Source organism: Pteropus vampyrus, unplaced genomic scaffold (assembly GCF_000151845.1).
Source record: "Pteropus vampyrus isolate Shadow unplaced genomic scaffold, Pvam_2.0 Scaffold1, whole genome shotgun sequence".
In the NCBI taxonomy this organism is placed as follows: domain Eukaryota; kingdom Metazoa; phylum Chordata; class Mammalia; order Chiroptera; family Pteropodidae; genus Pteropus; species Pteropus vampyrus.
This window is the reverse complement of record NW_011888782.1, coordinates 25877913-25904154: the sequence shown is the minus strand read 5'-3', so window position 1 is coordinate 25904154 and position 26242 is coordinate 25877913. Positions and strand designations below refer to the sequence as shown.

General features: G+C 38.3%; 1 protein-coding gene across 1 annotated transcript in view; it reads right to left on the bottom strand.

The window, feature by feature from the left end:
• Positions 1–26242, bottom strand: part of GPR156 (G protein-coupled receptor 156) — a 79781-nt gene extending 53539 nt beyond the window's left edge. Inside the window, exons 1-2 of the mRNA XM_011373747.2 lie at positions 26182–26242; positions 24742–24909 (exon numbers count right to left, since the gene is read on the bottom strand). The gene's annotated coding sequence lies outside the window, so the exon portion shown is untranslated. The remainder of the gene's footprint in view (positions 1–24741; positions 24910–26181) is intronic.

Below are 26242 nucleotides of genomic sequence, written 5' to 3'. Positions count from 1 at the left end.
CCTGCCTTTGCAAGACCTTTCCATGCAACTCATGGCTTAAGCTCTGTCTGATCCTGGGTGGTGGTGGGCTCAGGTGCCCCATGCTGACTGCACGCAATGTCTGCTGGTCACTCCAGCTCTTGTTGTCTCAGGAAGTGGAGGAACTTTCTATGCCTAGTCAGCTGGGGTCACAGAAGGATATGCCAAGCCCTTAGGCAAGAGTTTTTTATTTGCTTGTTTTTAAACTGTAAGACTACTGGAAGTGGGATAGGCTACTCAGGTAATAGGGAGAGAAACTGAGGACTCTAGGAACGCCAAAAGAGTGAGGAGTAGCCAGAGGATGGCGTTATTTCTCTCAGCAGACTCTTGCAGTATAAATACTGTGATCTAAAAAGAAGCTCTACTTTGCAGAACAAAAGTAGAAATGCAGGAGGGCTCCGATGAGCTTCAGCACAAAAGGTAGACATGTGCCTAATTCTTTAAAGCAATCTATCCCGTAATAGAGAAAATAGTTTTGAAATTTTACCAGTGGGAATTTAGAAGAGGATGGCACTTCTGCTTTGTGTTTTTGAAATAGCTTAACACAGCTTTCTTTTATTGTGGAGGAAAAAAGTGAAGAGGAAAAAAAATATCAATTATTATTTCAATAGTCACGGATCATAGGACTTGCGTTGAAGCCAGAACAACAGTGACAGGTGTAGAATGCCATCTTTGAATTCTGTGTGCTTAGGCATGAACAATATAGCACCAGGTGCTGCCCATTCATTGGCCTCTCACATGGTCCTGAATTATTTACCAGGTTCATTACAATGAAATCCCGAGAGAACTAAGAGCCACTATCTTCTGTCAAGACATTTACATTCTTGCGCGGTCTAGTCAGATTACTGAACGCAAAATTAAGAAGAAAATATAAAAACGTAACTATTTGCATCCTAATTTAGTTGAAATTGTTGAAAAGACTCCCCCCTTTTCTTTTCCTTTCATTTAAAGTTAGACACCCCCTATTGTGCCCTCTAGCATAGAGTAATACTGTAAGCCACAGGGAGGCCTATACTACATGATGGATTGGAAGGTATATTTTTCCTGTATTTTCCTTTTAATCATACTGGCAAATAAGTACACATACATTTGAACTATTATCAAGTCCATGTTTGTGTATCTTTAAATCATATCGAAGTACACATCAGTGTGTGTGTGTGTGTGTGTGTGTGTGTGTGTTTATATCCTCATTTTGTTCCCACTACAACAGTGAGGTAAATACCACCAACTCCTCATTTTCAAATAAAGAAAATTAAGAACAGAAAAGTGGAGAACATTGCTCCAAATCTGCAGAGGCAAGAGCTGAATCCAGGACTGTATATTCCAAGGTCAATGTCCTCTTAGTATATACCCTACATGGGGCAGATACTCTGGACTGACCTCTCCCAAGAAGACACCAAGTGGCTTTGTGGGTTTATTCACATTTAGTTTCTAGTGCTTTGCTTCTATGGGTTCTCTGGAACGTGGCACACACTAGTGCATCTATACCAGTAGTTCCCAACTGGCGTGATTTTGTACCTCCAGAGGACATTTGGCAATTTTTGGAGACACTTGGTTGTCAAAACTGAGAAGAGGGTGCTACTGACATCTAGTAGGTAGAGGCCAAGGATGCTGCTAAATATTCTAAAATTCACAGGATGGTCCAAACAATATAGAATTATCTGGCCCCTAAATGTCAATAATGCTAAGGTTGAGACACCCTGATCAACACTGTGGATCCTAGAAGGGCTTGTAACTGCAGAACCAGCTTAAAATGGTCCTATCCTGTTTTAAAGATACTGAGTTGCTTCTCAGAAACAACAGACCAAGACAGCAAGTCATGCAGCCAGAGCATGCTCAGAGGAGAGAACTCTGACCTCTGGCTGCACCAGAACTGAAGCCTCGCTTTCCGCCCCGCCACGGAACCACATAACTGGAACTTGAACACCCGAACTCTTTCAGAAGCCAAGGGTCTGTTGTTTAGGAAGACCTGGTGTTGACGTCCCTTTGCCATAAATGGCCAAGTTCCAAGGTCCTCCAATTAAAACTTGTCCCACCAGCACCTCCACATACCTGTAACCCCTAATCCCTTATAAACTCTTATCTGAGTCCAGCAAGCAAGATGGATTTGAGGTATCATTAGGTCTCCTATCTTCTTGGTTGGCACCTCCTGGATCAATAAACCTTTCCTTACTCCAAACTCTGACGTTTTGAGTTTCTGCCTTTTGAAGCATAGAGCACATAAATTTTGGTTCAACGACAGGCTGACAATCATAAGCCTAAATCATCTTTGGGAGATTCTGTGAGCATGATGGGGTTGGTCCATCTGAACATGAATCCCTTGGGGGATAAATTTCTGAATATATTCCCAAAGTCCGCTAGGACAGACTGAACTCACTGGCATGGAACTTTGCATGCGAGGCCCCCCTTCAGTCCATGGTAATCCAGTGTAAGAACTTTATGTACCATGATACCTGGCTCCCCCACAGGGCAGGCATTCAACTCCGGCATTAGCACACATGCACAGCGATTCACACATGAGGAGCTGGTGAAACAGAGAATGGCTTAGTCACTGAGAGGAGAGAGATGAATGATTTCAAAAAATGTTAAGTGGGAAAGTGGGTGGGGAGTAGCATGTCCGAGAGGGCAATGATGAGGTATCTGACCACAACACAGATAAAAAATCCAAGGCACAAAGACAAAGGCCTGCTCCTCCAAAGGCCTGCCCCTCACGCACACACGAAGTCTCTAGAGGTAAACTGTCACAGACAGTAGCAGACCCAAGACCATGCATGGGAGGGCTTACAATTTATTTGACAAAGATTACAGAATCCTGTCCAGTGAATAGGATCAAAAAAGCAGACACTGCATCAGCCATACTGTTCCGAAGTGCAAGATGGTCTTTTACAGGTTCACAACTCTCAACAGCACCATATCTTTTCACAAAATCTTCCTTATCCTCCTATACATTATTTCTGGCCATTTTGAAATACTAGTCCTACAACTACTGTCTTTTAAAAAGTTGTTCTACAGCTGGTAAAACGTTTGCTTCTGTTCATGAAGAATGAACGGCCATAGGAATTGCCTTCCTGCTGTAAACAGTTTGAAAATCAGACAAAATATATGAAACTACTTTTTTCAGACATTGGACAACAAATAGGACTGTGGAAAACAAATGAGGTAAACCCTACAATTGACTGATATATATAAAATAGAATATAAATAAATATTTTTCCAATGACTATAATTGACCCCAAGATACTGCCTGGATGCAGTTTCCAGGCCACAGTACAAGAAGGGAAACCCAAACGTAGCCTAGAAGTCTTGCTGAAGTAAAGAGAATAGACTGAAGTTTGAGGCTATCAAGGAAGGTAGAATTTTTGAGGTAGAGTAATGAAGAGGTAAATACGGACAGAGAGAGTGCTTTAGAAATCTGCAAGGGATCCTCTGAGTCTTTTTCTGAATACCGATCTAGGCATGAGTGAGAGGAAACTACTTGAAGTGGAAGAAATAACCACTGGTAGGCAGTAGCTGGACAATTCCTGGAGCTTACACAGGGCTGAGGATACAGATGGTCCCTGACTTACAATGGTTTGACTTACAATTTTTTGACATTACCGTGGTACGAAAGTGATAGGCATTCAGTAAAAACCGTACTTTGCATTTTGAATTTTGATCTTTTCTCAGGCCAGTGACATGAGGTGATTCTGGGCAGCGGCAGGGAGCCACAGGGCCCAGTCAGCCACGTGATCACAAGGGTAAAAAACAATACAGTGCACTGTGTTGTCAGTTTTTTTTTTTTTTGATATTGTGTTTTGTGTTTTTCAATCCCATCATGTGTATAAAATGCCCATTTGTGTCTCTTGCTTCTGGTGAGAAAAAGAAAAGAAAGGCAATTACTCTTGAGATGAAACATCAAGATTTTGACTTAATAGTATTTTCAAATTACAATGGGTTTATCAGGACATAACTCCACCATGAGTTGAGGAGCATTTATACTTTGTGTTCCCACCAGCCAGAGTGGAGAGACCTCATAATATATAGAACATTGGATAAAATGTCATATCTTAGTTGGGGAACTAAATTAACCCTAGAGTAGAAGCTAGTCCGGACTGCCATAATAACGCTTAAAAGAAAGCCTCCAAAGAACCAGACTAATCCACAAAAAATGGAACTGTTTTCCAGAACACAACCCAATGCTCTTTAAAGACCTACAGCAAGATCCAGCACTCAATAACATAAAATCAGGAATGTCTATCATCTAAAAAAAATTACCAGGCATGCAAAGAAGCAAAAATATAATCTATAACTATACATTTTTTTAAAAAATCAATAAAAATTAAGAGAAATAACATAGATGATATAACTAGTACACAAGGACCTTAAAACAACTATTACAAATATGCTCAAAGATATAAAATACAACATGAATAAAATGAGGAGAAAAATGAACAATATAAAAAAGACCCAAATAGAATTCTAGAGATAAAATATAATTCTGAAATTAAAGATACACTAGATTAGACACCATAAAAATAAAATATTGGTTAACTTAAACACAAAGCAATAGAAATTATCCAAAATAAAGCATAGAGAGAAAAATTATTGATAAAAGTGGATATAGCCTCAATGACTCATGAAACAATAGCAAGTGGCCTAACACAGATGTAACTAGAGTTCTGAGAGAGAACGGAATAGGAAAAATATTCGAAAGAAATGACAAAAAAAAATTTATATTTGATGAAAAGTATAAACCCTACAGATTCAAGAAGCTCAACCAACCCAAAGAAGAATAAACATATATATACTCTAAGGCACATCCTAATGAAATTACTAAAAATCATAGGTAAAATAAAATCTGAGATGCAGCCAGATTGTTTACAGAGGAACAACAGTAAGACTTAAAACAGATTTCTCATTTGAAATTATGTAAGCCAGAATACAATACCCAGTGAAAATGTCTTTCAGAAATGAAGGTAGAATAAAAATATTTTCAGACGAAGAAAATTTGAGAGACATGCGAATGTTAGAGGAAGTTCTTCAGGCAGAAGGAAAATGATACCAGATGCAAATCTGTATCTATACAAAGAAAGGGTGCCAGAAATGTTAATGTGTGGGTAAATGTTAAAAAAAAAATTGTTTTAGTTATTTTTAAAGCTATATTCATAAGCATGTCCCCACTGGAAAAATATATATATATACTGGATTCTCCTTTATACCCACATCACCTATATTATTTTATTTTTCACACACAGCTGCTTTGGTTCATATTTTCATTGCTAGCTTAGCTGGTGCCTGCTTACCAACAATAAAGATGAATTATAAAAGGCTTCCAAAGCCATGGTGTGATATGATGAATCTGTAAGGGGATGTTGTATACACATTAATGCAGAACTCCATGGCTACACAGTCCCTTTCCCCCTAGAACTCAACGTTGCTGCTAACATCCATTCAGCTTAATATTTCTTTGAGCACCAACAATATGACAGGCACTGTTCTAGGTACCTGAAATGCACTATCTTTACAGAATTTGTATTATAATGGGGAGAGTGAAACAATAATCAGTGGACATAATATAGAAATAAATTAATATTTTGAAGGTATTACGAACGATGGAAAAAAAGTTAGATCAGGGCAAGGGCACTTGGGAATGCTAGAAGGGTAGTGAAGCAATATTAAATTAGGATTCCAGGTTTGGCCACATAACTACAGTGAAAATTATGACAACTTTCCACATTAATGTCTCTCCTGTTAATACAGGAAATGAGTGGTATCGATGATAAAAAAAAAAAAATGACTCTATTAGAGTCATTTGACAATGATCGGTTAAACGAACTAAATTTTGGAAGGATTTGCTTCTTCCCCTTTCTTCGGCAACTTCTCACATTTCAGGTAACACTCAGAGTATTTAGAGCTCTCTGTCTAGGCCGAGCTCCACCACCTACAGACCCCTTCCATGTACATCCTCACCTGAACTTTCCCTCTTTGATCTAATTCTATTAGATGTTCATATTTCAGTGATTCCTGAGAGTTTTTGTCTGTTGCCCAGGTACGCAGTTGTATTTAAAATTGTTTTTTAATTGATAGGTATTTTTAAAACTCAGAAAAGTACAGGGAAGAAAATAACACCCAGGATTAAGTATTAACACCTTGGCATATTCATTCCAGACCATCCCTCCCACTGATCAGAACTCCCCTCCTGAAGAAAATCACTCTACTACTTTTGTATAAATAATATTTGTTTTTGATTTTTAAATAAGGAATATCTCAATTTTTAAAAAAGAATGAGGAAATATCTATGTACTGCTATGATTTCTAGAGCAGATTGTTTTAAAAAAAAGCAAGATGTATAAAAGCATATATAGTATGCTGCCTTTTGCGTAAGAAAGATGAAAGTTGCATAGATCACTGGCTTATTTTCAAAAAGAAACAATGGAAGAATAAAAGCATTACCTATACGAGGAAGAAAAGAACAAGGGGAGGTGGCAGGGAGGAAACAGACTTCTGTATATTTATAGTTTTAACTCTAAAACCATGTAAATATTTTACTTAACTAAAAAACAAAATTAAATCAAAAAGAAGAACATTAATCTCTAGAAATTAAAAACGAATTGAGATAAATGAACCTAACTATATCAAGTTGATGGTATAATCACATGAAGAAGAATTATTTTAAGTAACAGTAACTTGATTATACATCCTAAGGACAAAAAATACCCACAAAGAAATCTTAAACTGCACTGAGTGAGTACTGTTCCTGTTATATATATATGAATACACACACATATACACATATACACATACAAGTATCTATCAGATAAAGCAAACAAGTAATTATATTCATGTCATTGGGAACTCAGATTTTCAAAGTAAGAGATATACATATAAAATAAAATAAGTAAAAAGACTGTCAATCGTTAATTTAAATGAGAAATATCAGTATGGACTCAGAATTTATTTTTTTTCCTAAAACATTCATATTTCCTAGTCTGTTAACTGAGGCTTGGAAGTAATTACAACCCAGTAACAATAAACACTCCCAAGTGCCCGTACTGGGATCTTCGAAACTACTTTTCACTAAAAGGAATGCACTGAAACATATATGGCACACAGTAGGTACTCAATAAATGCCTATTGAATAAATGAATTTAGCATTGTAGGTATTAACAGACTCCTCCATGAGGACACATGGTATAATTTCTCTTCCTCTCAAATATCAGGAAATGTTAACCTTCTGGAACATTTTTATCTCATGAATGGTATGTTTCCCTCTCTTGGCTGCTAAGTTCAGAATCAAACATGTGATTCACTTATAGCAACTGTGCAGTGTTAGGTATCTCTGACTCATTTTATTATCCTATGACTTATTTCCCTTTTGTCCTGATTTCCTTACCTCTTTATTTTTCATCCCATTACATGTTTTATACTAAAAGCAGGAAAAAGGACAACTGGAGTAATAGGAATGTTTCTATCCAATGTGAGCCAATATTGAAGTATCTCAGCTTCACGTTACCCACTAAGTGAGACAAGACAGAACCACATGCAAATGCATCAAAAGTGTATCTATTCAAATCACCAATAGCACTGTATTAGATGTTCACTAAAGTTCCTTCTGGCACCAGTGTTGTCTGGGGTATTAGCTCTCTATTAACTATGCTAATGTAGGCAGCAGATACATGGATAATTATAAACAGCAGGGAATATAAAATGCATTTTTAATTACCTTTGAATAACTTGTGTTATGTTCCGGTAGGAGATTTACAAACATCTAGAATATGGTCACTTATACTAATAGTAAAATTCACTTCTATTCCCTGAATATACATTGCTTTTCGTGGGTGCCTAGGCAGGTGCAAGCAGGGCAGAGGGGATTCAACCTCTCCTAAGACCATCTGCCACATAGATCCTCAACACAGAAATGGCTCACATTTGTAAATACTTTCTAAGAGAGCATGGGTGTGAGATTAGGGTGGGAAAGTATTCCATATATAGGAAGAGATAGTTCAGTCAGGGAAAGAAGGTGAAGTCACAGAATGGTGGAGCTAGAAGTAACCTCAAATATTATAAAGTCCAATCTCTTTATTTCATGGGTCAGGAAACAGCCCCACAGAGGTTGAGAAGCTCGGAATCACACAGTGAGACTGGAATCTTGGTCTCCCAAGTTCAGTGCTCTTTCTGTACTACTTTAGAGGACCTTTAAAGGAAGTGATGGGTGGCCTTTCACACATTTGGGATAGCTGGGGCAGAGGCCTGGACTTGGGGAGGCAGGCAGGGCCATAGGGGTAACGGCTAAGGCTTAGTTAGAAGTTCGTGGAGAAGGTCCAAGAGATAAAAGGAACATGGTAGAAGGGGAAAGAATAAGTTTTGGAACTTGTATGTTTTCTCCCCAACAATATAAAATGGACTGAATTAATCTTTCTTAGAATCTCAGATTTGCCTCATAAAAAAGGGAGAGATGATAAAAAAAATCCCTTTAAAGTGCCTCCAGTTAAGGTTTCTGCATACTTTTATGGTTTAATAAATATGGTCTGAAAAACCATCCCAAGGACCCTGGAGCAGAGTTCGTGCAGGGATTCTTGATTCACCAGAGGGAAAAGCAGGGGGAGGAGAGGTGGCTGCTCTAAACACATCCCTCTTAGGGGATTTTGAAAGCTGAATGTAATTACTGGTGTCTCTTGGAAGAGGCGGGATGTGGGAGGGGTGGGGGTGGGGCTAAAGAGAGTGGACTGGATTCATTGCCTTAGTCTAGTGTGGGTCTTAAAACAAAGTGTTGGGATCCTTGGGCTTTGTATAAATTCTTGAACTATACCACCATTCTTTCCCGATCCCTGTGTCTCAAAGCCTCTCTGCTCCTAAGCTTCCCAGCTCACAGTTAGTGATCTTCCCACAAGCTGGCTCAACATTATAGATGGCTGTTCACAACCTTTTAGCTTCATATTACTCGTAACTTTTCTGCTACTAAACCTGATTTCTTCCTTTGCTATAGTGATTAAACTTTTCTGGCTGCTTGACAGAATTATAGTGAATCAGACCGGCTATTGGATTGGGTCCCTCACAGGATCTGGGACACAGTATTGTAAATAGTTAAGTTTACTATAAACAGTAGGTCAACTGAATACAGGGCACATCCCAGAGCCCGTGGGTCAGTTCAGCCTCCATCCCAGTAACTGGAGTTTGGCTTCATTTCACATATCCTAGGACCATCGGGTGTAATGTGTGGCACTGCAGTGGACAAAGCCAAGGCTGAAATTAAGTCTCAGCTCTATCATTTTCTATCTGTGGCTTTTGTTAGTTACTTAACTTCTCCATTTCTTAGCTGTGTCCTCAATGAAATGAGCATAATACTACCTATACCTCATAGGTTTTGTTGGTGATTAAAATATATGTACAGGATGTATGCAAATGTAACCTATACCTACTAGATCATCAATAAACATCAGCTTCTTTCATTTCCATGCTATAGAAGGATTGTCTATACAGAAGACTTGGGGCACATAGGTTACCTATCTTGTTTCGCTAAATTTCCCAAGTTCTGAATCATTAACATATCTTTTAACATGAAGATAGTGGTCCTTATACTGCACTTAAAATCAGGTTTTGTAAGAATAATAAATTGTAGATCCCCAATGGTAAAGACTACTTTCATTAATTCAATAAATACTTACTGATCAATTGTTATGCACTAGTTAGTCACTATGCTAAGACCTAGGGATGCAGCAGAGAACAAGCCAACATGGTTTTGATCTAGTACCTAGCACAGTGCCTGGTATGTAGTAGGTGATCAACACCTATTTGTTGATGTGGACTCAGAGACATTTAGAAAGCATTATATAAGAGTCCCAGACTCCTAGGAAGGATCCTCAGGGCCATCTAGATGCTCCTATAACTCAGAAGAAGCAGGTTTGATTCACGACAGAGGGCTAGACCACCCCGCTCTGATGCAGTGGGAGCTTCTCTCGTTTTCTGAGCCCTGCTGTGATGTTTTGCTTACTTGTTCTATACTCTCTGGGATAAGGTGACACAGCCACACAAACTGGGCTGTCAGTCACTACTGCCTTACAGATAGATCCTCAAGACCTGTTAATACTCCACACTATTGCCAGGGGCTGGAGTTGGGAATTAAAAACAAAAAACAAAACAAAACAAAAAAACTAGCAACATACTAAAACTTGCACCAACTTCCCAGAGTTTCATTGTTACCTAAAAGCACTTAGGTACTATTATGCAAATTATATATGCATGATTTCCATAAAAACCAGTCACAAATGTTAATTAGTGCTCATTAATATGCAATAAAATTCTCATTTGAAAACTATTAAGAGCCAAGAATGAATTCCACTTGGCTGCCCTTCTTTAATGAGAACTGCTGTGAAGAGCTCTATGCTATTACTCATCAGCGAAACAGTAAGTTGTCATGACAAATCAAGCTTCAGGCACCAGAAGAACCAGAGAATGATCATTTGATGGTTTCAGAGGCTAGTTTTGGACAGCTAGAGTTTTATGCTGCTACAGCTGAGCCCTCTGTCCTGTTAGGTACTCAGAACACAGGTTGAGTGATTTCATTAATCTCTCCTGCAAATGGAGCCATGGGAATCCTGAGCACTCCTTTAAAGGACATCTGTGAGGGTGCCACACAGCTGGAAAGAGGTAAATAGAACTTAGTTCCTGAGGGTCAGTGTGTTCAGGAGACTGAATGTTCTATTCCTCAAAGGGAGCGGAGATCCAAGGCCCTTGGAATTACTGGGGTTCATTCCTGAAAAGCCTCTGGGTCAGAATTTTTATTAGTGAACTTATATGCTGTGTCTCTAAATCTCAATTTCAGTTGGACATGGGATTTCTCTAAACTGTTGTTCACTCTTGCTGTACAACCCAAGATACTTGTGTGAGAGTGATCAGGATCTTTGAGGATAAAGATGAAAAAACACAAGCTATCAACATCAGACTGTTCATTCTGCAGCCACTTTCTTAACAAACTTTCCTAAACTTGGTCTGAAAGCGGTGGGTAAGGAATAGCTTAAGTATTGTTTAATCCAGTGGTTATCACACTTTAGTGCCCATCAGAATCACCTGGAGAGTTCCTCGAAACACACTGATTTGCTGGCTCCCACCTCCAGAGTTCTGATTCAGCAGGGCCTGAGAATCTGCATTTCTAGTAAGTTCCCAGGTGATGCTGCAACTGATGATCTGGAAATCATACCATGAGAAGCCCAGTCCAGCCAAAGGAAATATAGGGCTTTCATCATAGTTTAAACCATACAAATCCTTGAAATAACCTTTAACTTGTTACTCCAAGCTTCTGTGATGAGGCTCATGCACACATTTATATACCAAGTCACTTGAATCATTCATTAGAAATTAATTTCTGAGAAGTACTATTGAGAAATTAGACACTTAGAATAGTACTCGATTTTTTCATTCTTCAAATCATGATTCTTAAATTTTTTTTGGACACGATGAAACTATAGTCAATCTCCTGAAAAACATATACAAATACATTTATAGTGTTTTTCACACAAAAGCAGGAGGGGGGCTTACAGGCCAACCATCAACTCCTTCCTATAAACCCCAATCATCCCAAATGAAGAGGCTCATTTCAAACCACAATTTGGGTTAAGCAAGGGATTAAAATATTTTAACTGTTTTCCTTTATATTGTTCTCATTAATCAAATATTTCTTTTTTTATATCACAAAACTGTTTATTATGTGACTTTTTTACAATACAAACAAAAAAAATACAGAAATGCCATATATGACTACGGCTTAATGCAGAATGACTTTTTTTTTTTAAGAGGTCATGAGTCCCATTTCTAGCAAAATAAAGAGACTGCACATAGAAATAAGTTGGTCATTAACTTCACAATTTTGCCTAGAAATGATCTATAAGTGAATTTTTCCTCCTGCTACTTATCTAAAGTGTAAAAAGGGAATCAAAGAAAAGTTTCCTGGTTGGTTCCTATCATATGAAAGATGCTATATTCTATTTTAGCAGGGCCAACATATGGAAAATCCCTGAATTAAATGTTATTACAAAAATGAAGCAGCAAGAGATTCTGGCTAAAGTAAGCACTAAATTAGAATATATATTTAAGAATCCAAAACAAAAAAAGAAACAAACAAAAGCCTGTAATAAAAAAACTCTAGGTACATTGTAAGAATATAGATTTTTTTCCTATGTCAAAAAGTAGAGTCAATTGTGCTCGACTAAATTACATGAGTGTATTGAATGAAACCTTTGTATTATAATTATCATAGAGAAGCATAGTTTGCATCATATTTGGCAATTTATCCCGAATGAAAACCTTTCAGAGTCCTTTACTTTTGGAAATCTTGTAAACATTCAAACCACCAGATTGTACAACAGTAAAATGTTTTCTTGCATTAAATCTAAGACATCTGTTTAATAAAAATAAAATGTGGGAAAGGTACTTAGAACTGTTAGTTTCTAAGTACACAACACCCTAGATAATTCAAGACATCTTAATTTCTTTGTGGCTACTCGCCAAGAAAACATGGTTGCACTAAGATGATAAAGGCTGTGGCAAACTCTGTCACCAATTAAAACATTTTAATAATCATTTTTTAATGTTTATTCTTCAGTATATTTATTTTTAATTGGAATAGTATATTTAGTCTTAAGATAATTATTGACATAAATGAGTAAAAAATCTATTATGTTATTTGTTTTATTTTTTCCAACCTGTTCTATGTTCCTTTTCTTGTAGTTTTTACTTTCATTTTCCTATTAGTCTTTTAAAAACAGCTCTATTAAAGTATAAATTATGTACAATAAACTGCACATATTTAAAGTGTCAATTTGGGAAGCTTTAAAATATGTATACACCTATAAAACTATTCTTCCATTTGAAATAATGAGCAGGTATCAAGAGTCCTCTAACTTTGTTCTTTAAAAAAGAAAAAAAGTTGTTTGGCTATTCTAGATACTGAACATTTTCCCATGAATTTTAGAATGAGATTATCAATTTCTACAAGAAGGTCATCTGGGATTTTGACTGAGATTGCATGGAGCCTATAGATTCATTAGGGGAGAACTGGCATCTTAACAATACTGAGTCTTCTAACCCATTGTCTTAGTGAGTTCAGCTGCTTTAATTAAGTGACATAGACTGGGTGGCTTATAAACAATGGAAATTTATTTCGCACAGTTCTGGAGGATAGAAGTCTAGGTCATGGTGCCAGCATGGCTGAGTTCTGGTGAGAGCCCAGCTCCATTCTGCAGATGGCTGATTGACTCATTGTTGTAGCCTCACATGATGGAAAGAATGCTACCTAGCTCTCTGGTCTCTTCTTCTAAGGGCACTAATCCCATTCATGATGGGAGAACCCTCCTGAAGGTCCCACTTCCAAATACTATCACACTGAAGACTAGATTTCAACATAGGAATTTAGGGGAGATACAAACATTCAGTTTGCAGCACTCATGAACAAGGTACATCTCTCCATTTATTTAGGTCTCAATTTCTCTCAGAAAGGTTTTGTAGTTTTCAGTATATACACCTTGCATATTTTTTTAATAAAATTTATCCCTTAGTATTTCATATTTTTGATGCTATTATAAATTTATTTTTGCTTTCAATTTTGATTGTTCAACAATCAATATGCACAATTAATGTTTGTATATTGAGATTGTATTTTGCGACAATGCTAAACTCATTCATTAGTTCTAGTAGCTCTTTTGTAGATTCCATTGAATATTATGTATAGATAATCTGGTGACTTGCAAATAAAGATAGTTTTTACTTCTTCCTTCCCATACTGGATGCCTTTCATTTCTTTTTCTTACCTTATTGTACTGGCTAGGACCTCCCAGACAATGTTGAATAGAATTAGTGAGAGTGAACATCCTTGTCTTTTCTTGATCTTAGGGGGAAAGTATTAGGTCTTTTATTGTTAAATATAACGTTAGATGCAGGTTTTCCGCAGATTCCTATTATCAGATTAAGAAAGTTCTCTTTTATTCCCATTTTGCTGAGACTTTTTCTTTAATAGATCTGGGCTTTCACATTCTCTAACATTTCTTGAGTACTTTGGTAGTTTGTCTTTTAAGAAATTTGTTCACGTCATTTAATTTGGTGGAATTATTGGCATAAAGCTGCTTATAGTATCTGTAGAATCTGTAGTGCTGTCATCTCTTTAATTCATACTATTAGTAACTTGTGTCTGCCCTCTTTTTACCCTGATCAGTCTGGCTAGGGTTTATTGATTTTACTGATATTCACAATCAATCGGCATTTACTTTCACGAATTCTTTTGTTGTTGTTGTTGTTGTTGTTGTTGTTGTTATCTATTTTATTGATTTCTGCTTTGATACTTCCTTTCTTCTACTTATTTTGGGTCTCATTCGCTCTTTTTTGTTCTGGTTTCTTAGAATGGAAGCTGATTTTGATTTGAAACTTTTCTTCTATAAGCTCTTAGCACTATAAATTTCCACCTAACTACTGCTTTTGATACATGACTTTTCATTTTCATTCAGTCCAAAATAATCTCTCATTTCTAATTTGACTTCCTCTTTGACTTGTGAACTATTTTGAAGTGCACTGTTTAGTTTCCAAATATTTGAAGATTTCTGTTATTGATTTCTTGATTAATTCCATTGTGGTCAAGAACATATTTTGTATGACTTGAATCCTTTTAAATGTATTGAGAATTGTTCTATGTCTCAAAATATGGTCTATCTTAATAAAAGTTCCTTGGACAGTGAAAAGGAATGCATATTTTGTTGCTGATGGGTATAGCGCTCTATAAAGATCAGTGAGCTCAAGCTGATTGATTCCTTCTTCTATGTCCTTAATTATTTTCTGTCTTCTATTACATCCATTACTAAGAGAAAGCTAATGAAAATGTCGACTACAATTATGGGTTTGTCTATTTCTCCTTGAAGTCATATGATTTCTACTTCATGTATTTTGAAATTCTGTTAGGTGCATAAATGCTTAATATTGTTATGTCTTCTTGATGAATTGACTACTTTATCATTGATTTCTTTATCCATGGTCATATTCTTTGCTCTGCAATCTACTTTATCTAACATTGCTATTCAGCTATATTTTGATTAGCATTAGTACAGTGAATCTTTTCCTTCCTTTCTTTTAATCTATTTGTGTCTTAATATATAAAATGTGTTTCTTGTACATAGCACATAGTTGGCTTTGCATTTTATCCTATCTGGCAATTTTTGCCTTTTAGATGAGGTGTTGGGATCATTTACATCTAAAATAGTTATTGGTGTGTTTAGGTTTAAATGTATCATATTGCTATTGTTTTTTATTTATCTTGTCTCTTAATTGTTCCCTTTTCTCTTCTTTTCTGCCTTCTCTTAGGTAAATTGAGTATTTTTATGGTTCTATTTTCTCTCTCTGTTGGCTTATTGGCTATATTTATTCTATTTTCTTTGTGATTATTTTCATGTTTATAGATACATCTTTAACTTATCAATCTATCTCCAAGTAATATCATATCACTTCACATGTAGTATAAACACCTTTTAACAATATATTTCCATGTCTTCACTTCAGCCTTTATGCTGTTATTGCCATATACTTCCTTTTACGTATGGTTATAAAACCCACAATATGTCTTTATTTTTCTTTAAACTGTCAATTATATTTAAAGGAGGTTTAAACAATAAGAAAAATATTATATATTTTCTCATGTCTAGTGCAGCTCTCTTCTCTCCAATACTTGGTCCTACAAACTCTAGCTGCCTTGGTCTCCCTAGACTTGAAACTATTCTCTCAATTCAGGGAGGCTGAACTCTCTTTTTGCACCATATTCCAGAAACTGTATTTTGGTATGCCAACTTTTGTTTTGTTTCACTGAATATCAGAAACCATTCAGTAAGAATAGAGAGGTTCTGGATCATTTTCTCTTCTCCAATGAATATATTCTTTAGCTTCTGCTGGAGCGTTAGAATAAAAACAGATTAATCCGCGACTGGTCTGATTGGGAATTGGATCTCAACTTTTTATAAGACCAAGTCTATTTCTGGGCTAAGTCTTCAGGCACAGTCCTTCTCCTCTCCAATACTCCGTCCTACAAACTCTAGCTGCCTTGGTCTCTCTAGACTTGAAACTGTCTTCTCAATTCAGGGAGACTGAATTCCCTCTTTTTGCAGTAGCTGAAAGCCTAGGGTGTTTGCATTAGTCAGGGTCCTCCAGAGAAACAGGACCAGTATTTTATACATATAGAAAAGAGATTCGTTAGAGGTTTTGACCCATGCAGTTAAAGAGGCTGAGAAGTCCTACAATCTGCCATCTGCAAGCTACAGACCCAAGAAAGCAATGTCTTAGTTCGAAGGCCTGAGAGTCAGACTGCTGATGGTGTAGATGCCAATCTGAGTGTGAAGGCCAGAGAACCAAGAATGCTGAGGACAGGAGAAAATCAATGTCCCGTCTCAAACAATCAGGCAGAGAAATTCCAACCTTCCTCTGCCTTTCTGTTGTTCTACTCAGGCCCTCAACAGATTGGATCACGCTCACTCACACTGGAAAGGACCAACTGCTTTACTCAGCTCACAAGTTTAAATGCTCCTCTCTTCCAGAAACACCTTCATGTGTACACCCCAAAACAATGTTTCACCAGATAGCTGGGTATCCTGAAGTTCACTCAAGTTGACATATAAAATTAACCATCACAGTGTTCTTCAGGCCTTTTCACCTTCGTGGACGCTACTCTACAATTTTTTTTTCCTATAAAATTTAAGACTATAAGTGGCTCTGATTAGCTTCTTGGCTTTTTAGCATTTGCTTTCTGTTGGGCTTTTTGTTTGTCTGTTTGTTTGTTTTACCTCTTGCGCTACTTATAAATTAGTGAATGATTTGGAAGGAAAATTGTTCAGATTACTGGGCTGATTTCTCTGTGCTTGTTTTCTTTCCATGATCATGGCCTCTCATGTCCTGGTTCATTTATCCTGGAATTCCTTCTTCTTCCTTTTTTTTTTGATCCCCAGCCTTCTCAGACTGCTGAATGTTCTGCTCAGCTTCTCTGACTTTTAGCAGCTGCTGTTTTCTTGGGTTCTTGGGTTCTCCTCAGGTGCTACTTAATAAATGGTAACTGTCTCAAGGGAAAAAGCACCCAGAATGTGGGATACTCAGTGAGTTTCTGCTCTTTCTGAGGTATTAGCTCTTAAGTTCTGGCTATCTTAGTGGGTCTTTATGCCTTCAAATAGTCTTTTTAAATCTAACTTTTCTAGATGTCTCCTATGGCAGCAATGGTTTACTATTGGGTAGTCCGTTATAGACAGAAACAGATGCTTAATGTCTTGTAATATGTTTAACCTTAAAATTTTTTACTGACAAGATCAAGCTCTTTAAAGATAATCTTTACAGACACAAATGACAGTGCAAACAGTATAAGATATACTACCCTTACTATTAACTATGATATCAATTAAGAGCTATTAAAGAATCCCTAAGTTATAAAAGACAAACCTATTAGAGGGACTGGTTACTATCTTTATTACTGGTCAGTGCATATTTAAAATTTAAAGTTTACGTAGAAAGTATGTATTAGCACAAAAGCTAGTGCTTATCTGCAGATTTATACCTGTTCAAACTAAAGTTAAAGTTTCTCTTTAGAAATTAATTGCCATAACTTCTATTCTGGTTTTTCTTTCTTCCTTTAGTTTTCAATCTAGGGCTCAGAAATCCATTTCAAAGCTACTGAGTAAAAATTGTAGCATGTGTTATAGAAGACAATAGCAAAATGTCTGCCACAGGACTTCATAATTTCTTTCCCTCTGCTTAATTAATGTTTGTTTTGTGAACACAGACTCACCATTGGGTTTCTAATGGGGATCAGAAATCACAGATTTCCATAAAATGTTCACGATCTCACAGGCCCACAGGTCACACAGTAGCCATCAGCTGAGGATTTTAAAATCTCATTTACTTCTTCCTCTTTTGTCAGTTTGCTTTTTATATTTCATTTGTTTGTATTCACCAGCTTCCCTTAATGCTTCTCTGATATTTTCTCCAGCCCTGGTGTGATGGGGAGTCCCACTCCTCTCTAGTCCGGTAGACTAGATTGAAGTTTTACATCCAAACAAGAACAAAACTAAAAATGAAAGCCAAGTAGTCGTGGGAAGCTCGCTCCTAACACCAGGTTTGTTAAAATCATTTGTTTAAAAATGTTCGCATCTGTTGCTTGGCACTGATCCTTAAGCTCCAAGACCCCTACCTTCTTAACTAATTATCCTCATGTCAAGCAATCAGTTGTAGTTGATTGACTATATACTCATATAAGTCCCCAAAGCCCAAGTCCCTCAAATTAGAACACTAAGATGGAATTGAAGAATTTTTCTCAATCCAACTATTAAAGAAAGGGCATAACAAAAAACATAGCAGATATGGCATTGTAAGAAAGCACTGTAACAGCCTATTCTCTCTGAATACCCCCTTTGCCTCCCCCGCCCCCTATGATCACGCTGCTCCCGCTACAGATGAAGACCATGTATAATTCCACAGTGTGGAATAAATGAGCAAGGGGAGAATTGTAAACAGTCTGGCCAACCAGAAGCAATAGAGACACAATGCAACGAGATATGCAGACCTCGTTCCCCACTGAGCTGATATAATCCACACTTGGCAAGGATGAGTTCTCACTGCAGGGCTCTCCTGCCTAAATATGCAGGCTTCCTTGGAGAAAGGCAGTGGGAGAGGGGACAGAGAGACAAAAGGAGAAAGGGAAACAACTTCTGTAGGGGAGACCTGCGGTAAGAATTAAAATTGTGTGTATTCCCTTTGACCCAGAAATGCCAATTTGGGGAATCTTCCTATGCAAATAAATACCACAGTATAAGGCTAAATGTAGAATGTTTATTGTGGCATAATTTGTAGTTAAAAAAAAACAAAAAAAACGGAGGAAAAAGTGAAATATCTATCAATACAGAAATAATAGGGAAAATTATGGAATTTCTTACAAAGGAATATTATGTAGCTATTAAAAATAATTGGATTAATTAAATGTATATATCTAGAATGATGTACATAATAGAAAATGAAGCAAATAACAGTAACTGGTATTATAGGATCCCATCTACATATGAAATAGAAAATAACTCAACATGTTTTTTTGAACACAGAAAAAGTGAAGAAATTCACACTGAACTTTTAATAGTGGTTTTGGCAGGAAGATGGAAGGGAGAGAACATAGAGGTTAATAACATTTTCTTTATATACTGCTGTCTTACTAGACTTGTTACAATGAGTGTGTATTAATCTTATAATTTAAAAATGTAATAAATTTAAAACATAAAAAGGATTTGAGACTTTAATGATTACAAATAATATTACAAGTAATCCCAGACCCCAGAGTTTAGTGGGATGTGTAGTTCTCTGGCATTTGCTTTAAAATTGACCCTGGTGGGTAGAGGTAAACTTCTCCGGGAAAGAGGCCTCACCATGGGTCCCTCAACAGAAGCCAATTAAAGCACAGACAAGACAGTGCCTCTGGAAAAGGCTGGTGGCTGTGAAATGAAAACTACATTTGCCTCTCCAAAGCCTCAGCCACAGAACTTTCCAAGGTGCCTCCAGGGCCAGTGAGCGCCCTGTAGAGGCATGGATGAGAATAGGAGGCTTTTGTCTGGGAAAATCCCACTACTGCAACCACTGACAGCCTTTGTTGGCTTCTGTTCCATACTTCAGAGATGAGATGCACAAGGCTGACCCAGCCGCTGCAGGAATAAACCTTAAACTCTGTGGGAAAGATGTTGCCACCCAGGTTTGAAGTGTTCTGTATCAGTACTTTGGTGGAAGATTCTTTGAAGACCACTGAAAGCCAGCTGTGGGCCTCCCAGTTGTTGCCCATTCAGGCCTTGGAGGTATGACACTTGCCTCAGTATTTGCAATTTAGTTTCATGCTAATAGAAGCTTCTGGATCTTCTGGAGGGCAACACATATATGATATTCAATAATAAAGAGAATAATATGCAGAAACTACCAGGCTGCGAAGAATTAACTTTTTCGATTGCCCATCCATCTTCCAACATATTTTTTCTCTTGTATAATCCTACTGCCCTCGACCCATGCCTCTTCTATCTCCCTAACTTAACCTCTTTAATAGAGTCTTTACTTAACGTTTTCTTGATTTTCACAGAAATGCTTGCTATAGCAATCATGGAAAATATGGATAAGTTTGAAAAAGAAAAGTAATCATTTATAATCCCACTGCTAGCAATATTTTGGAATAGTTTCTTCTTGTCTTTATACTTACTTTTTAAAGTAGGTCTGCGTTTGTGTAGCTTTGAGAGTGTAGATGAATGTCTCACATATATACCTAATATTATGAATTGATATGAGGAAATGTGTGGAAGTGTGAAAGGTGGTGTGGACAGCATATTACTGCTGCTATGTGCACAGCCGTGGTGTGGCTACGTGTTCTAGTGTGTCGAGCTTGTATTAATATTCCTCAGACCGTGACAGTAGTCTTCATGTCTCAGCCCTTCTTTTCTCCTCACAGCTGCCTTGGAAGTCAGCAATATTTGCAGGTAAAGATTCCCATGGGTGGTTATTTGATCTTTCATCCAGTTTTTCACTTGCAGATAATTGGGTACCCAGGATCTCAGCAGGTCATTACTCTCTTCTCTTTCTTGTCTGCTGCTTTTTATTGTTTCTCGCTCCCTCTTTACTTGACCTTCTGGTTCTATCCTAACAGCATCCAAAAGCAGGCAGTCATCACAAGCCTGGGCACAATCACAGAATCATCGAAGTGTCCATTTGGAAAAAGTAATCAAGCATGCATTCTGTTCACCTTTTTAGAGGAAACACTACAGTTAATGTGGCTCCTGGGAGATTCCACTCCACACAGAAAACAAGGAACAGTTTTAGAATAAAGCTAAGAAGGACCATGTTGGTCTGAAGCCCAGCCAGACCAACATTTTAGGCCTTCACTGCATCTTCAGTCCAGACCACAGCTTTAGGCTCTTACCATTTTCCTAGTTAAGGCATCCACTTCTGCCTTCTTGCTTAGGTCTCCCCAGTTACCCTTGGAAAATCAGGATGAAAGGGTGGCCAACTGATAATGTGACTTTCCAGAAGAGACAAATGGTAATGGAAAGACCCAGAGCATTCATTCCTAGGTATTCACACTGTCAGTCTGGAACAAGTACCCATGATAGCAACAGAGAAATTCCAACCAGCAAGGCCGTGAGCAGAATCATGAAGCTCTAAGAGGCTTTCCCATTCCCTTTCTTGTCCTTACCTCAAGAAATTCCTTCTCCTCATCAGAACCCCAGTGCTTTCAGGCTAATCTATATACATGCAGAGCTCCTCTCTGTAGCACTGAGTGACTTCCCCAGAGCCATCACTTCCACAATGATCTCTTCCTTATCACAAACATCGAAGTGTAGATTACTGATAAGCTTAACACTCCTCCCAACTGCCCTCCCCATTTTCATTATGAGTTAAAAAATAAACATTTTGGGGATACTTTTGATAGGAACCTGCAATCTGAAGGGAGAACATGTGTAGAAGGCGTCTTGCCAGTCCTGTCTACGGGTTATCAATCTGCATGACCTCAACCCTCTCCAGTCACTGCCCAGCAGCCTGGTCAAAGCAGGCCTGACTTCTGCAGGGGTGGTCTGCCAGCCTCATCTCTTTGTCCTCTGTTGCCTAGCAACCCACATCTAAAGTCTACTGACCCAGATTTGGGTTCAGGTGATAGACCTCGATTCTCCCACTGAGGCAAAATAGCCATGAAGATCAGAGGACGCAGCATATAGCCTATGAATTCAGTTTGACTCAGAGCATTCTGAGTCACATATAGTGTTACGCGGGGGGAAGAAGGTGGTTGGTAAGACTTGTTTCTGGTCAGGCCCAGGAATATATTGAATGAATCTGAGCCCCCTCTTGTTTACTTCCTTTAGAGTAGATTGCCAAAGTAGACTGGACTGGACACAGGAGAATATTCCGGAAGTGCCTTGGATAAAACAGACCTCGAGGCCTTGCCTGGGCTGAATGAACCTCCCAAGAATTGCTCAAAATCTGACCTAATCTCTGGTCAAAAGTCACATGATTCCTCACAACAAACAGACTAAAGTCAACACTCCTGTGTCCCTGACAAGCTGGCCTTTAGGTCTTCTGTTTTATCTTTTATATCAAACCTGTCCTGACCTGACCCTCCCACCTCTTAACCTTACTCAAGCCACACCACCACTTTGGCCATGACTTGACTATCTGCTCAAGTTATTCTGTCTTTCAGAAAATGCCCTTCCACACCACAGCGGCCAGTCAAAGAGCCATACCTCCTTCAGAACTTGACTCAAAAGGCACTTCTTCCTTAGAGAAAAATAATTACTTTTGAAATAGCTAACTCTCTACTCCTCCCGCCCCCGCCCCCAGAAACCTTGGCTGGCCTCCACTCCTTCCCCTTTATTTTCATAGCAGGTGTGATAATTATAGCACTCAGCATAGTTGTCTGGTATATAGGTCTTGTCTACATCAAGACTTTTACAAAGCTGATTCCTTCATTCTTCTATTTGGAATGAACGCATTCCATCTTAATGAATCTGTCCTCACTCTAACAAGTTCTTTCCCACTGTACTCTCTGGATTCACACCTTTAAGAGTACTATATTAACAGGCCCTTCTTTTTCAATCCATTTTCATCAGCACGTGCAGTCTTTCTCCTGATCCAGACACTACTAATGCCCATTCTCTTATGTGCTCATCCTTTCCCATCCCTAGAAAGCAGGGTGCTCTGCAAGGTGAGGTTCAATAACACAGGATATTCTCTAGCCGTATCATCTATCTCTGTTTGGGTACCTCATGATTATGACAAGTGTCTCAGAAAAACGCCTTGAGAAATCTAGATGGAAACTGGTACCCCATGGAAACATATAAATATTTTATCAGGCTCTGAACAAGACTCTTGCTCATAAATATTTCAACTCCTCGATAGCATAATGCTCAGTGGCTGAAAAAAGTCAACTTGTTCAGGGATGGAGAACTGAGAGGAGGAGGGGAATACAACAGCGAAGGCAGCAGGCATTCTATTGTCTCTTCTAAGGATCTAAATACTGAAAGTGCACCTGAGGGCTCCCTCATTTGCATGGACACTCATTTTCCAAGTGTTCTTCCTCTAGAGTGGGAGGTACGTCAGTGCCAAATGAAACTGCCTGGGGAAGGTGCTCGCTGGGCTGCCAGCAGGCTGCCGCATCAGTCACAACTCCCAGAACCTTGCCATACTTCTCTCAGCACCGGGGCACAAAGATTTTCAAATAAAGTACATAACACTCAAAATGAGACAGACCCTATAAGAATGTTCGTGACAACTTTATTTAAATAGCCCCAAACTGGAAACAACACGAGCATCCACCAATAAGAGAATGGATAAACACATAGTAGATATTCATACTATGAAAATATATTATCTTGGAATAAAAAGAAATGAACAACTGATATACTCAACAACATGGATGAATCTCATAGACATTACGTTGAGCAAAAAGAAATCAGACACGAAAGTACATACCATGGGAATTCATTTGATGTTCAGGAACATAAAACTAATCTATGATAACAGAAATCATAACTAAAGTTGCTTGTGGATGGTGGGGGTGACTAGCCAGGGGCATATGGAAATTTTTTTAATAACTAAAAAAGTTTTTCAATTACAGTTGATATACAATATTATATTAGTTTCAGGTGTATGAGAAATTTCTGAGATTGAAATGTTTTATATCTTGTTTGGGATGTTAATTTGTCAAAACTGGCCCAGCTTCTGGCACAGGGTTCAGCTTAGAAGCACTGTGGGGATAAAAGAGGCCACTGATCTCCAGGATCATCATTTACCTATAAAATATTGATTGACTTAAATTATCTAAAAGGACTTCTAGTATTTTGCCAAGGGAGTTCTGCAACCCTTATGGGAGTCAATGCCTTATTTCTGTTATTTATCTAATTAATTCAATATTTATTTATTAATTGCTTAGAATATGCCAAACAAGAACGCAGCATGAATACAAAAATTTCTTGTTCTAAACTAGCTTATATTCCAGTGGGGGATATACAGACAACTAATAAAGAAACATATATACTATATAATGCCAGGCAACGGTAAGTGCAATGAAGAAGTAAAGCAGGATCAGAGAACAGGGAGTGACAAAGGGCTGGTTTGGATCAAGTGGTCAGGGAAAAGGTCATATTTGAAAAGAGACTTGAATATATCAAGGAGTGATGTAGTACAAGTATCTGAAGGAAGAGTGTCCAGGCACAGGGAAGAGCAAAGGACGGGAGAGTGACAGCATATGAGGTCAAACAAGTCAGAACATACAGGGCTTACTAGAAGATAGGAGGATTTTATTCAAAGTGTAAAGGGAAGCCATTGGAGAATGTTCAGCAGGGGAATGACATAATCCAACTGATGTTGTAAGAATGGGAAAAAGGAAGCAATTAAAAGATTTGCCTAAGATTCTTAGGAAAGAGTCAGAAGAATTAGATCCCTATTTTTTCCCCTCAACATCTTAATATCCTTCACATATCTATTTCTCAACCGCCTTTTGATTCAAGTTCTGTCTGGTTTCAGATCATGTATGTCTGGATTCTAAACGCTGACTTTTATTAATAAGTTTATGTCTCAAGCTAGTTATAAGGTTATAAAAACAGGGGTAGGTAACTTTTCTGTATTTTATTATTTTTCATAATAAAATGCTGGAGAAAAAAAGAGATTTGCATATTTATCAGACAAAAGTCATCAGCAACTGTATATGAATATTGTGGTCCTCAATACCTTTCTGCAAAATAAAGGCTCTGATTTTTAACTAAAGGTAGAACATTCCTTTCAACTTGCAAATCCAACTTCTCTGTCCAAGATTGTTCATGTTCCATGGTCTCTATGGCATGTCAGAGCCTCAGCGCTTCTTTCCTCTCACCCTGCCCTCAATTACTCTTTGAAAACCTAAAAGGGAGTGGAATAAAATGTGAATTGAGGGGTGGGGCACTTTTCAGAGAAGTCTTCACACTCTCCCAACCTCATCTGGAAATACCCTTATGATCGAACAACAACAATATTAATACCCTCAGCAAGAAACAAACTGTTAAGCACCTATTGTTCTTCCCAGAGAATTTCTTTCTATCAACCATCCTCCCACTCTTTAGACAGCTTTCTGGGCTTCATCCCACCCACTCCCTGGGTCTCCCCTAGACCACAATTCTGCTTTCACTAGACTTGAAGTTCTCTATCCCCAGGCTACCATAACTCTATCTCTGACCAGGCTTAATTCTAGACTTTATTGAGGAACAGGGAGAAGCTAAAAGCTGGCGGTAGAAGAGAAGATGGAAATACAGACAGCACTCCAGAGACAGCAGTGGCCCTCAAGTGGAATTAGGCTGGCAAAATGGGGACCAGAGAGCCACCACCCCGCTCCCAGGAGATCCCCAACGCAAGCAGAGCTTGCCAAGGCATTTTATTCTTCAGACTCAAACTGCCTTACACTATACACAATCACTTCCTCGGCCATTTATCTCCACACCCCTTTGCTCCACCTGCAGGGAGGCTTTCTATGCTGTATTTTTCCACTGGTGGAGAACAATTCATTTTCCTTTACAGGCCTTGCTGCCTAATACGACTATATCAACAATTTTTTCCAGCTTTTAATCCCCACCTGAAAATCTTTCACTTTTACGTAGGGATGCAATAATTTAATGCTATCCTCCATATCCTGGTTTAAAGGACTACACAGGAAAGACATTTCATTATAGGCTAGGACATAATTTGCCTGTTATTCATACACACATTTACCTAGAAAACCAACAAAGGGAAGACTAAGAGGTATCATGCCATGACTTTTCTCCCCAAGGTTTACTATTCTGAAATGTTAACAACAAAACTCAATTCTAAAGAGAAACCTCAAGGTTTGTATTCTGCAGTAGCGCATGTATACCTAGATCTACGCCATTCAAACACCGAATTCTAACAAATGGCCTGTAGTTTCTGAGCCAGCTAAGCCGGAAACGGCTGCTTGCCAGTGTACAAGGATGCTGCAGCTCCAGGGCGACTCTCCTCAGCCCACAACAAGGCAGTTCGACGGACCGCAGTGAAATAAAACTTTCTGCATTTAGGACTTCACTGTCCGGGCGAGGGAGCCCATACTACCCTCCACCTTGCACCCTGGGGTGAACGTGACCCTGCAAGGCAGACTGGGGACAAGTTCAAGGGCGCGCTGCTCACCTCACCAGGTCCCCGACCTCCGAGAAGCGCCAAGCCCGCGGCTGGCGGCGGGACGCCCACG